The sequence below is a fragment of the Hyaena hyaena genome, unplaced genomic scaffold (assembly GCF_003009895.1).
Source record: "Hyaena hyaena isolate Hyena2069 unplaced genomic scaffold, ASM300989v1 scaffold_12, whole genome shotgun sequence".
NCBI lineage: Eukaryota > Metazoa > Chordata > Mammalia > Carnivora > Hyaenidae > Hyaena > Hyaena hyaena.
Genome location: NW_024080644.1, coordinates 5,999,947 through 6,013,347, shown reverse-complemented (window position 1 = coordinate 6,013,347; position 13,401 = coordinate 5,999,947). Strand labels below are relative to the sequence as shown.

Genomic DNA, 13,401 nt, shown 5'->3' with positions numbered 1-13,401 from the left:
ATTTAATTTTTTAATTAATTTTTATTCATTTTTTAGGTTTTTCTGTTTATTTTTGAGAGAGAGAGAGAGAGAGAGAGAGAATGGGTGGAGGAGGGGCAGAGAGAAAGAGAGACACAGAATTGGAAGCAGGCTCCAGGATCTGACCTGTCAGCACAGAGCCTGACTTGGGGTTATAACTTACAAACCACAAGATCATGACCTTGAGCTGAAATTGGATGCTTAACCAACTGAGCCACCCAGGTGTCCCTTTTCTAATTTTTTAAATGAGCATTTATTTTTATTTTATTTTATTTTTAATGTTTATTGTTTGGAGAGAGAGAGTGCATGAGTGGGGACGGGCAGAGAATCCCAAGCAGGCTGTGTGCTGTCAGCACAGAGGAGCATGTGGGGCTCCAACTCCCAAACTGTGAGATCCTGACCTGAGCCAAAATCAAGAGTCAGATGCTTAACCAGCTGAGCCACCCAGGAGCCTCTTTATAAGCATTTTAATACCTCTCCCCACTGTCTGCAATGTTATGTCTGCATTTTCTAGCTCAATTATAAAGACTATTGCTTTTGCCATACTTCAGCATATTCATACGATAGCTGTGGGTCCTTGTCAAGGTGTTAAATTCTGTATCCCAGAAGACCTCTCACGAATCAATAAACTTTCTATTTTCTAATGTCAAGGAGCAAGAATTTCTGTTCCCTTCAGGGGTGCTTCTAGCTGGACTGAGAATCAAATTGACATGAGATAGATTAACAGGAGAAAATAAAATTTAATAGCATACGTACAGGGCATCCACATGCACCTGGAAATTCCAAAGACAGGCAAAATGAGTATGTGTGTCATCCTGAACTAAGGAGATGGGGGTGGGGGTCTGGGACTCCAGAGGAAAGGCCTACAATTCATAAGCAATAAGAAGCAGATATTTGGTAACTAGATGTTTGCCCTGCCATACAGATGGGCCACTCAGATAAAACTTATCTCTGCTAATAACCCTTATTCTGGGAAAGACCCCCACTACAGATTCTCCTGGGTAGTTAAGAGAGGGACAAAATTCTCTCTTGAGGCTGTAGGGTCTCAGTTGCCTTCAGCTCAGAATAATCTTCATGCCAAAGCAGCCCATCATAGGGCTGCCTGTCCTCAGCCTCTACACTAACTTATGTTCTGCCCATACTTGATCCAGTACCCGCTGACTGCAGTCCTATATTAACTTTCACAGCTCTTGGTGGTTTATGTTGACTAGAAACTTCAGATTTCTTTATAACATAGTCTCTTCCCTCCTTTTTAAAAAAAAAAAAAATGTTTATTTTTGAGAGAGAGATAGAGAGAGAGCACAAACTTGGGATGCGGAGGGGCAGAGAGCAGGGGTACAGAGCATCCAAAGTGGGCTCCTCACTGACAGCAATGAGCCTGATGCAGAGCTCGACCTCACAAACTGTGAAACCATGACCTGAGCTGAAGTCAGACACTTAACCCACTGAACCACCCAGGTGCCCCTAATGTTTTTTTTTTTTTTTTAATTTACTTATTAGAGAGAGAGAGAGAGAGAGAGAGAGAGAGAATCCCAAGCAGTCCCCACGGGTGTCAGTGCAGAGCCGTATACAGGGCTTGGTCTCATAAACCTCAAGATAATGACCTGAGCCAAGATCAAGAGTCAGAGGCTTAATTAACCAACTGAGTCACCTGGGTACCCCTTCTATGTCTTCTTTCATCACTTTTGGTAATTGGTGTTCATGACTTTTAAAATTTAACCTAAATTCCCACATATATTGTTGAAAAGCTATTTGTAATATCATTTTAGGTGTTTTTAATGTCTTCAAGGTTTGTACTGATGTCTCTTTTTTTAATTTCTGATATTGGTGATTTTATCCCCTGTTATGACAAAAATGTTTAGTATTCATTAATGTCAGATATTCCAAAAGATGAATATTTCCTTTTATTCTCCATTATATGCTTGTGTTCTATTTAATTAAATTCCATCTCTTTAATACTGGTGAAATAATATGTCTTATCATCTAGTGTCTATTAAACAGTAATCTTTTTTATATAATTTTTTTAATGAGAGAGAAAGAGAGGGAGCACTAGAGCAGAGGAAGGAGAGAGAGAGAGAGAGAGAGACAGAGAGAGAGAGAGAGAGAGAAACACAGAATTGAAAGCAGATTCCAAGCTGTCAGCATAGAGCCCAATGTGGGGCTCGAACTCACAAGTGGTGAGCTCATGACCTGAGCTGAAGTCAGACCCTCAACCGATTGAGCCACCCAGGCACCCCAACAGTAATCTTTTTTTTTTTTTTAAGAGTTGATCTTTTTATTGAACAGGTTACAGAAAGGATTTAGTCAAAAAGACCAAAGCCCATGTCATCATCAGACTCTTCCGATTCTTCTTTCTTTGCTTCCACTTTCTTCTCCTCAGCTAGGGAGGCAGTGGTAGAAGAAGCAGAACCTCCTGCTGGCGCAACACCAGCTGCTGGGGCAGGTCCACCAGCCTCTGCCTTGCAGATGAGGCTCCAGATGCTGACGTTGGTCAGACCTTTGCAAACAAGCCCTGCCAGAAAGGTTCAACGTTTACACCTGCTGCTTTAATGAGGGCAATGATATTATCCTCCATGAAAGTCACCTCCTCGTCTACTCAGCCGAGTAGATGCAGGCAAGCTCCAACATGGAGGCCACAGTGCAGGTGAGTGCTGAGCAGATGCTGCCTGGTATGGTGCTAATGGCCAGACAAAGTGAGGGGCTCACCTCAACATGGCCTTAGCCTCCTTGCTCAGAAAGACTGAGCACCTTAGCAGCAGCAGAGGAAAGCTAATATAATTTTTGAGATAGACTCCTTCCCAGTTTGTAATATATTTCAAGCAGTGATAATAGTATTTGCTTTAATCCACAGTACACGTCTTTCACGTCTTCTAAGTAGCTGTATCTATACATATGCAGTAGCAGAATGGTAAGCATCTATCATAGAGCTAGAAAATCCTCAGTTTGGACTCTAACTGGATATTTTAATTAAGTTTATTTCTTTATTTTGAGAAAGAGAAAGAATGAGGGGAGAGGAAGAGAGAGAGAATCCCAAGTAGGCTCCCTACAGTCAGCACAGAGCCCAACTCAGGGCTCAAACTCACAAACTGTGAGATCATGATTTGAGCTAAAACCAAAAGTTGGATGTGTAACAAGTTGAGCCACCCAGGCACCCCAACTGGATTCTTTTTTAAGTTTATTTATTTATTTTGAGAGAGAGAGAGAGACAGAGACAGAGAACATAAGCAAGGGAGAGAGAGAGGGAGAGAGAGGATCAAAACCACAAACTATGAGATCAAGACCTAAGTTGAAATCACGAGTCAGTTGCTCAACTGACTTAGCCACCTAGGTGCCCCTACCTGGATTTCTTAATAGCTATATTAATATGGACTAATTTACATATTTCAAACTCATGTTTCTTGTCTGTAAAATGGAGATACAACATATTCCTATTGGTATTATTGAAAGAATTAAGAGAGGAGGGATGCCTGAGTGGCTCAGTCGGTTAAGCATCCGACTTCGGCTCAGGTCATGATCTCACGGTTCATGGGTTCCAGCCCTGCGTAGGGCTCTGTGCTGACAGATAGCTCAGAGCCTGGAGCCTGTTTTAGATTCTGTGTCTCCCTCTCTTTCTGACCCTCCCCTGTTCACGCTGTCTCTCTCTTTCTCTCTCAGAAATTAAAAAAATAAATAAAGAAAGAATTAAGAGAGGAAACCTATCTAAAACTCAGCCCTTTCTAGATTCGTTGTAAATGTTGGTCTGATTCCATTTTTCTTCTTCTTTTTTGTTTTTTTAATGCTTTTTATTTATTTCTGAGAGAGAGAGACAGTGTGGGCAGGGGAAGGTCAGAGAGAAAGGGAGACACAGTATCTGAAACAGGCTCCAGGCTCCAAGGTAGCTGTCAGCACAGAGCCTGATGTGGGGCTGGAACCCACGAACCGTGAGATCATGATCTGAGCCGGAAGTCAGATGTTTAACCGACTGAGCCACCCAGGCACCCGTTTTGTTTTGTTTTGTTTTGTTTTGTAAATAGGGTGTAGGGGAGGAAAAATAATTTTTCCCTTACCTCTCTAGGTTCTTGGCTGAGACACGCTGTAATAAAAGACAGACTAACAAGAGACAAACAAAGTTTAATGATATGTATACCTCCTGTGTATATGGGAGAGACCTAGAAATACTGAGTAACTCCAAGAGATGGCCCAAGCCACTGCCTTAAATAACATCTCCAGCTAAAGACAAAAGATGTTGCAGGGAGGGAAGTAATGAGAGGTTATCAGGCAAACACAATAAACATGGGTATGGTTGTCATGCAGATTTAAGTCCCTGTCTTCTCCACTAATAAGTTTCTAGAGATTTAGTATCTTGGTACAGAGAGAGAGAGAGAATTATAAATGTAGATGTCTCTTACTTAAGGGTAATTTCTACTTTTTTTAAAAAAATTTTTTCTTAAGTTAGCTCTAAGTCCAACATGAACTTGAACTTGTGACCCTGAGATCAAGAGCTACATGCTCTACTGACTGAACCAGCCAGATGTCCGTGTACTCAGTTTTTAGAGCTCATTCGGTGTCTGCTATTTCTTAAAAATAACCAGCCTAAAATAATTCTTATGCCAAAGAGACCTATCTTGTGGACAAATTTGGCTTTCCTTCAATAGAAATTTAAATGCAAAAGTTAATAGCCCCTACAAGGTAATATGTAAATTAGCAATTAAACAAGACTATAATTCAGACTTCCTAACTCATTGTTAAGGTAAAATATTCCCACTGGAAAATTATTTATGAAGAAAAAAACAATTTTCCATTTTTAGTGTTTGTTCAGAAGTTATCATATAGAGGCTAGTTTTCACCTTGAAATATTTCTTATAAAGCTAACATTTTTCCCTGTTTATACATCATTTTGCCAGCGGACTTGCTTTTTTACATTGCATTGATCTTTAATCCATTTACGCCTTGATTTCAACTATAAAATTATCTAGGTTGTGATGATCCATACCATGAAGCAAAACACAAGTGCCCTACAGAAAAATTAAACAAGAAAGTCAAATTTATAAATGTCACCCAAATCAAATTGCATTCCTTTTTGGCAAAATCACATTTGCAATTGTGAACATTAGTGTGCCCCCCCCCTTTTTTTTTTTTTACCTGCTAGGCATTATTTTAAGAAGGAAATGTTTTCATCCTGAAACGCAATTAGAAGAATAAGAAAAGAGTAATATCAGTGCTTTGCTGCCTGGATTTTGTATTTTGTGTTAGGAATTCTAGAAATGTTTGAGTTATAAATTTTCACATACTATTAAAATATTTTAAAGTGATAATAAAAACAAGAGGTGCCAGGTTGCTCAGTTGGTTGAGCGCCCGACTCCTGATACTGGCTCAGGTCATGATATCAGGATTGAGCCCATGTCGGGTTCTGTCCTGAGCATGGAGCCTGCTTGGGATTCCCTCTTTCTCCTTTTGCCCTTCTCTCCAGCTCACTCTCTCACTCTCTCTCTCTCTCTACCAAAAAAGAAAAAAAAAGTAATAAAAGCAAAATACATTAATTCAAATGTATTAGAATGGAAATTGGATCCTATCATATCTTGTGCTGACATAATTGTCGGAGACCAGCTCCGGCCGGGGTCCGGGGGTCCCTGAAGGATGGACGGTGTCAGCGAGGGAGGGGTGAGAGGCCCGAGAGTCTTTCTGGTCACCAGGCAGGCATCTCCGCTCTGACTGCGGCTCAACTTTATTTTATCATTAAGTGTTTGGGGGATGGTACAGAGGTGGCATTTGCCTTAGACACTGATTTCTGATAACAAACTTCTTTGATATGTAAGAATTTCCCAGAACATAGATTTGTAGAAAACTCATGCATAACCTTTATCAATAGTGATTGAGGTAGGGGATTTAGATGTTTATCCTATGGGGAAGAAGGTATCTTTAGCATACAAGACAAAGTTTTCAGCATAAAGGGGTGAAGTTATTTCTCTGTGAGCAGGGGTCAAACAGGTCTTTCAGGAAACACCTCTGCTCCCATAATCACAAAAGAAGAAGTTCCTCAATAGGTTCCTTCACAGGGAGTAATCAGCATATTCAAGGCCAGAAAATGCTCCAGGCAGAAACACATGAGTGGGGATGGATATCTGCCCTTAACTCTAAATTAGGCTCTTTGTCTCAGGGCCAGACTCAAGCCCCCTTTATTATGTAAGTCTTGGCTCTGCATGGCCTTTCAACAATCATCCACAATGTTTTCATCTGAAATCTCTTTGTAAAAGGCAGGAATATGCTTTTCCTTATGAGCAATCTGTGTGGGGAATATCGGTCTGGTCTGGAATATTGTGAGGCCTGGTCAATACCAGCAGCCTCACTTCCAACATGAGCCAGTAGTAGCAGGAGATACCAGTTTTCGTTTCTCATGGCAGGAGCTGTGCAAGCGCTGCCATTTCCTCGCTGTGACTGTCATCCAGCGAGGCCCGTGCGGCTCCCAGCAAATAATAACTGATTTTTGGTTCATACCTTAGACACTCTTCTTTTTTGTAATTGTGTGTTAATAATGAAATTTGTAGATTTGCAGTTCTTTTTAACAGGAAGGGTAGAATGGAGGGATGCCAGAGAAAACAAAGATAGCATGATTACATACAGTCCAGTGATGAATAGTTCCTTAATGGAAAATAGAAAGGCTCTAACCAAATGAAGTAGAAATGAATACTGACTGATGTGGGGAACAAAGACAAAAAAAAAAAAAATTAAATCTCCTTAAAACTTACAGCCCATGAGACAAGCAGAGTGACCTTCCTCTAGAAACTCAACTGCCTCAAGATTAATACTTTGCTTATGGCAAAGGCAATCTTAGCTTAACATTAGCTGGATCTCCAGGTCCTGTAAGTCTCCTTTAAGTTTTTTGAATGTTTATTTATTTATTTTTGAGAGATTGAGAGAGAGAGAGAATGTGTGTGTGTGTGTGTGTGTGTGTGTGTGTGTGTGTGTGTGTGTGAGTGGAGGAGGAGCAGAGAGGGGGAGAGAGAATCACAAGCAGGCTCCATGCTGACAGTGCAGAGTCTGATGCAGGGCTCGATTTCATGAACCATGAAATCATGACCTGAACCAAAATCAAAAGTCAGACATTTAACCAACTGAGCTGCCCAGGTGTCCCTGTAGGGTCTCTAATATATAAAAATTCCTTTAAAAACTTCCTTTATCTCTACCCCCAAGATATGTGTTAGCAATTATCCTCCAAGCACATGGCCCACTGATATACATCTGAAGGGTCTCATGACTAAGGTTTTACTAGAGAGTAGTAAGTGACCTTATTCTAACAGCAGCTAGCCCCCAGGGTCCTAGAAACCTGGCTTCCAGATTCCGTAGAGACTTATACTCTCCCTACCCCTTCCCAACTGGAAAGTATATAACCAGTCACCCCTCACAACCCAGTGCAGCTCTTCCTGCCCATGGGTCCTGTCCCTGTGCTTTAATAAAAACACCTTATTGCACTGAAGACATCTCAAGAATTCTTTCTTGACCATTCTCTCCTGGACCCCAACATTTTCACATCACTGACCGTGGAAATATCACTGATAACTACTACAAATGAATAACAGAAAAATAAAATGACTTGAGGCTATCAATATAACCTCACAGAAAATAATTTTGGTAGTCAGTGAACCAGGACATTAAGAACTTTGTAGTGGGGGGAGGTGCCTGGCTGGCTCAGTCGATAGAGCATGCGATGCTTGATCTCGTGGTTGTCAGCTTGAACCCCATGTTGAGTGTAGAGATTACTTAAAAATAAAATCTTAAAAAAAAAACTTTATAAGAGTTAGATTGTTAGGATCAAATTTATTTGTACGTGTGTGTGTGTGTTGTATGTGTGTTTGTGTTTACACATACATGTATGTATCAATTCATACGGACATAAAGATGAGTCTAAAGTATGAGGTCTTGTTAGATGACACAACTCTGGCCTTGCAGTATAGACCAACTGGGAGGGGAAATTTGGAACATCACAGAAGATTGGTGTTAGAAAAAGACATTAATGTAAAACCTGCACAGATCTGCATTCCCCCCCTCTGTCTGGAATAATTTTTCATTTATTATTAAACAAGCTGAGGGCCCCTGGTTGGCTCAGTCAGTAAAGCATGTGACTCTTGATTTCAGGGTTGTAAATTCAAGCCCCATGTTGGGTGCAGAGATTACTTAAAAATAAAATCTTAAGTTACATTCAGCTTTTTTTTTTTTAATCTGTAAAAATACTTAGTTTCTGGTGCAAATTATAAGTTATCTATTTTAATCAGTGATAGAGTGTCCCAATCTTAAAGGAACTATCTCATCACCAAAGAAATACCTTCTATCAGCTATTAGAGATAATAGGGCAATGCATGAAAGTACCTGAAGATTAGCATCTAATATCTGTGATGAATCTAGTGAAATCCTTTGTCGTAGATGAATTTATTGACACTTTTCAAAGTCTCCCTTTGGGATAACTTCTTCATTATATATCCATTGCCTATGGGAAGATTTTAAATATCAGAAATTGATACTTTGTTTCTGAAAAATTCTGAATTTATCAGTTATAGTACTTAGCAACAAAAAATGATATAGTTTCATGAAATTTCAAGTTGCCCTTAAAATAATATAACTCATTCAAATGAGCAGATAGAGGACCTAAGAGATTAAATATCTTGATCAAGATCATTGAAACAGCCTAGTCAGTTACAAAGAGAATCTACTTTTGGTCTCCCTCTTTAATGTCTCTGGTACATTATTTTCCTACCTAAACTGTTAAAGTTTCAAGTCCCTTTTGTCTCACACACACACACACACACACACACACACACCCACCCACCCCAGGAACAAGAAAGTAAGGAAACACATGTGTATATAATTGAAACTACCTACTTAAAATACAATTACAATCCTGTGTGTATATGACCATGAGAAAATTAAATTCAGGTACCCCAATAGTTTAAAAGGGGACATTAGGAAACGGCGTTAGATTATAAAATATAATCATTCCAAAAACTTTATGCTTAGTGTTAAGGACTGACAAATCAAAGAGAATGTATAGATATATTTTAAGTTACTTTCATCAAAAATTTTAATGAAATTTCATGGTTATATCATGGATAATGTGGTAAAGATGCTGGCAGGAAGAACAACACATCTAGGTAAATTAAAGACTTTCTGAACAGCCAGAGCCCTAATCATACCTGTTTCAGTGTGAAGGATTGAGAAAAGTTGACTCTGGTGTTTTCACCAGTGCCATATATCCCTGAAATATTTTTTTATTAAGATTTTGTTTTTTTAAATAATCTCTACACCCAGTGTGAAGCTCGAACTTGCAACCCAGAGATCAAAAATCACAAGCTCTACCAACTAAGGAACTCGGTGCCCCTCCCTGAAGCCTTTTTTAAAATGTATTTATTTATTTATTCACTCATATTTATTTTTTAATTATTATTTTTTCTTTTTAAGTTTATTTTGAGAGAGAGAGAGTGGGTCAGGGAGGGACAGAGAGAGAGGGAGAGAGAGAGAATCTCAAACAGGATCCACACTGGCAGCACAGAACCCGATGCAGGGCTCAAACTCACCAACTGAGAGATACTGACCTGAGTCAAAATCAAGAGTCTTTCGCTTAACTGACTGAGCCACCCAGACATCCCTTATTTATTATTTTTTGAGAGATAGTGCAAGAAGTGGAGAGGCAGAGAGAGAAGGAGACATAGGATCCCAAGAAGGCTCTGCATTGACAGCAGAGAGCCCAATGTGGGCTCCAACTCATGAATTGTGAGATCATGACCTGAGCTGAAGGTGGGCACTTAACCAACTGAGCGACCCGGGTGCCCCTAAAATAGTTTTTAAAAGACAGTTTGCACTATAGTTTGAAGAGCAACCACAGGGGAGATATTCGGCAATAACTATCACTGGTCTGAGATTTTTATCCTACTGCCAAGCTAACAAGTTAGTCTGTCACATTTTAATGGATTCTGGCAGAAGGTACGATACTCCAAGGTCAGAGACAAAGGTCTTTATTGCTCACAAGACAGCAGGCGGCATGAGCTTCATATTTGCATATGTTCCTGTTGTCCTTCATGTTCCTTTGAATTGGTATGGAGCAGTCCCGGTGGATAGTGTGAACAGAGTGGGTTTATGTCACAAATAAGGAACTGTGAGCTTAAGAAGCAAATTCTTTACAGGGAACTTCCAACAAAACTGCCTAACCTTTGTCCCAAGGGAGATAATATCTTTATTGTCCTAGAGATCTGTCTTCTGACCAAGGAGTGAGACACTGCTTCTGTCAGCCAAGGCTGTTTGCTTACACAAACATCCTTGAAAAGAGAGTCTGGAGCAAAAGCTCTCAGTGCCTTGACTTAAAGCGTTATAGAATCTGGTCTGGATCACTCGGCAGAAGAACCAAGTGGTGCCCGGAGATCTTGGAAGGCAGGAGGTTTATTTTATATCAGTGGGATCAGAGGAGATCATTCTCCAGAGGTCTGAGCCCGGAGCAGGAGCAGAGGGAACAATTTATAGTCTGTTACTTCCGCATTCCTCGTTAGTGGTAATTTGGTGCATGACAAGCAGGGTGGGAAGACGAACCTGGAAGGAGGAGTCTTTGATCAGACACAGAAATTTTTTCCCATCAAAAGGGCATATAGAAATGCAGGAGGTCCATGGAAAATTGTTTCCCAACAGGTGGCTGTGCCATCAGTTATTAATGAATGTGCACAGACTGTTCCAAATGAACTTGCCCTGATTGGACACCTTCTCAACTTTGTTGGGCCAGAAGATGGGGTGTGACAGCTGGCACCTGCTTTCAGGAGCACCCATTGAAAAATGATGAACCTTAACTCATACATGTGGCCTCCCAAGCCCTCACAGAACCCCTTACAAAACTTGCAATGTCCATGCCCTTCGTTTCTACTAATTTCTCATTCTGCACCAGTAAGAACAAGAAAAGGAAGAAGAGAGGAAGAATTTTACAATAGAATCATTTTATTTTCCAGTTGTTTTATGGACTTCCTTCCAGGACTTTTTCTGGCTTCAGAGATGTAACTGGGATGTGCCACATGGAGTCACACATTGGGCAACTTTGGGGAGGAAGGAGAGAAATAAATTACCCGCTTCTCTGCCTGACGAGTCTGGGGTGACAGGGTGTGAGATCATGATGTCAAATAACCATCACATCAGCCATTTTACTTTTTACTGGATGAAACATTGGGTTTACCCAGTTAGAGCTTTTTCCTGGTTCATTATCTGTGCAAGGAGGTAGTAGAGGCAGTGAGATAATGAGCACAGCTTCCTCAAAAGAGCTAGAAAATCAGCCCCGGCTATCCTCAACTATAGCCAGACCTGTCTTGATAAAATGTAGAGCAAGTTATAATTAGAGAAAATTTAGAGTCCAAAACAAATATACCGTCTTTAGCATAGTACTTTAGGGGCGCCTGGGTGGCTCAGTGGGTTGAGCATCTGGCTTCGGCTCAGGTCATGATCTCACAGTTCGTGGGTTTGAGCCCCACATCGGGCTCTGTGCTGACAGCTCAGAGCCTGGAGCCTGCTTCCGATTCGGTGTCTCCCTCTCTCTCTGCCCCTGCCTTGCTCATGCTCTGTCTCTCTCTCTGTCTCAAAAATAAATAAACTATTAAAATAAAAAACATAATACTTTATAAAGAAGTAGCTGAGGGGCACCTGGGTGGTTCAGTCAGTTAAATGTTTGACTCATGGTTTCGGCTTGCCAAGATCTCATGGTTCATGAGTTCAAGCCCCAAGTCAGGCTCTGGGCTGACAGCCAGGAGCCTGCTTGGGATTGTCTCTCCCTATTCCTACCCTTCTTTTGCTTTCGCGTGCGCTCTCTCTCTCTCTCAAAACAAATTAATTAAAAAAAAAAGAAGTATCTGATATGGGGAACAAAGAAAGAAATGCAGATAAAAGTAAATTTCCTTATGATCTGTAGCCCACTGATAAATACTTGAGGCAGGAAGAGTAGAACATTCCTTCAGGAACTCCCAACTGTTTTAATGGTAATGATTTGCTAGAGGGAAAAACAACCCTAGCTTGACAATCACTAGGCCACCAGGATCCCAAGAGTTTCTCTAGTATATGAAAGACCTTTTGGAAACTTCTCCTTGGCCTTACCTCCCCAACTCCCGAGTATGTAATAAATTGCTCTTCACAATCTCAGTGCAGCTCTTTCAGCCCACAGCTCCTGTCCCTATGCTTTAATAAAACCACCTTTTTGCACCAAAAACATCTCAAGAATTCTTTCTTGGCTGTCAGCTCCAAACCCCAGCATTTTCCACATCAGTATCCAACCTACTTTCTGATTCATTTCATTGAGTTAGAATTCTTAACTATTTGCCCCCTGACTATGGGGCAATTAGTGTGTTTAAGACCCTGTCATTTTCCTACTTAATTATTGAGAATTCACATGCAAAAATGGCCACTTGGTCCCTGTTGACAGTTTTAGTTCCTAAGAACTCTGTGCTTGTCAGTATAAAATATTAACAAAGAAATATTTAATTTTTATCTTTTAACAGAGTATAACATCAAGAATTTGGCTGAAAGTTCTCTGTTTTCTCTACTTTGTCACTGTTCTCTGCAGGGACATGCTTAAAATTTTTCTTTGCAGCATAAAGAGCAGACACGGATATTGAAATTCTGGAAGAGGTATTTCTGCATTAGCTGTGACATTTTAGGCACAAGCTAGATAACATCTGATGTGACCAATTTCTCGAAGATTTTATATTTATTTAATTTAAGTTTGTTTACTTATTTATTTGTTTTATGATAGAATGTGTGTGTGCACATGTGCACACACACACCTGCAAGTGGAAGATGAGCAGAGAGAGAATCCCAAGCAGGCTTCACAGGGCTGACACAGGGCTGGAACTCAGGGCTCAGACTCTCCAACCGTGAGATCATGACCTGAACCAAAATCAAGAGTGGTATGCTTAACTGACTGAGCCACCCAGGCCTCCCGGGGAAGATTTTATTTTAAATGGCAAGCAGAATCTTTGAAGATGTGGACAGGAAAAATAATTTTCCCTCTATCCTTCTAGATTCTTCACTGAGACACCCCTGTAATAAGACAGATTAATAGGAAAAAACAAATAGAAGTTTAATAGCATGTATACCTCTTGTATACATGGGAGATACCTAGGAAAACTGAGTAACTCCCAGAAATGGCCCAAGCCACCACTTTAAGTAATATCTGCGACTAAAGATAAAAAGAAGATGTTGGAGGGAGGGGAGGCCAGTTGTGAGAGGTCACCAGGAAAAGCACAGTAAACAACAGTAAGGTTGTTATATAGATTTAAATCTTTGCCTTCTTCATTGATTAGTTTTCAGAGATTTAGTCATCCTGGTAGGGAGAGGAAGACACCCCTACAAATGGAGATTTCCCTCATAAATGCAAATATCTCTTACAAAAGA

General features: G+C 40.4%; 1 pseudogene; it reads right to left on the bottom strand.

The window, feature by feature from the left end:
• Window positions 1-2,318: 2,318 nt before the first annotated feature.
• Window positions 2,319-3,442, bottom strand: LOC120248070 (annotated as a pseudogene).
• Window positions 3,443-13,401: the final 9,959 nt, after the last annotated feature.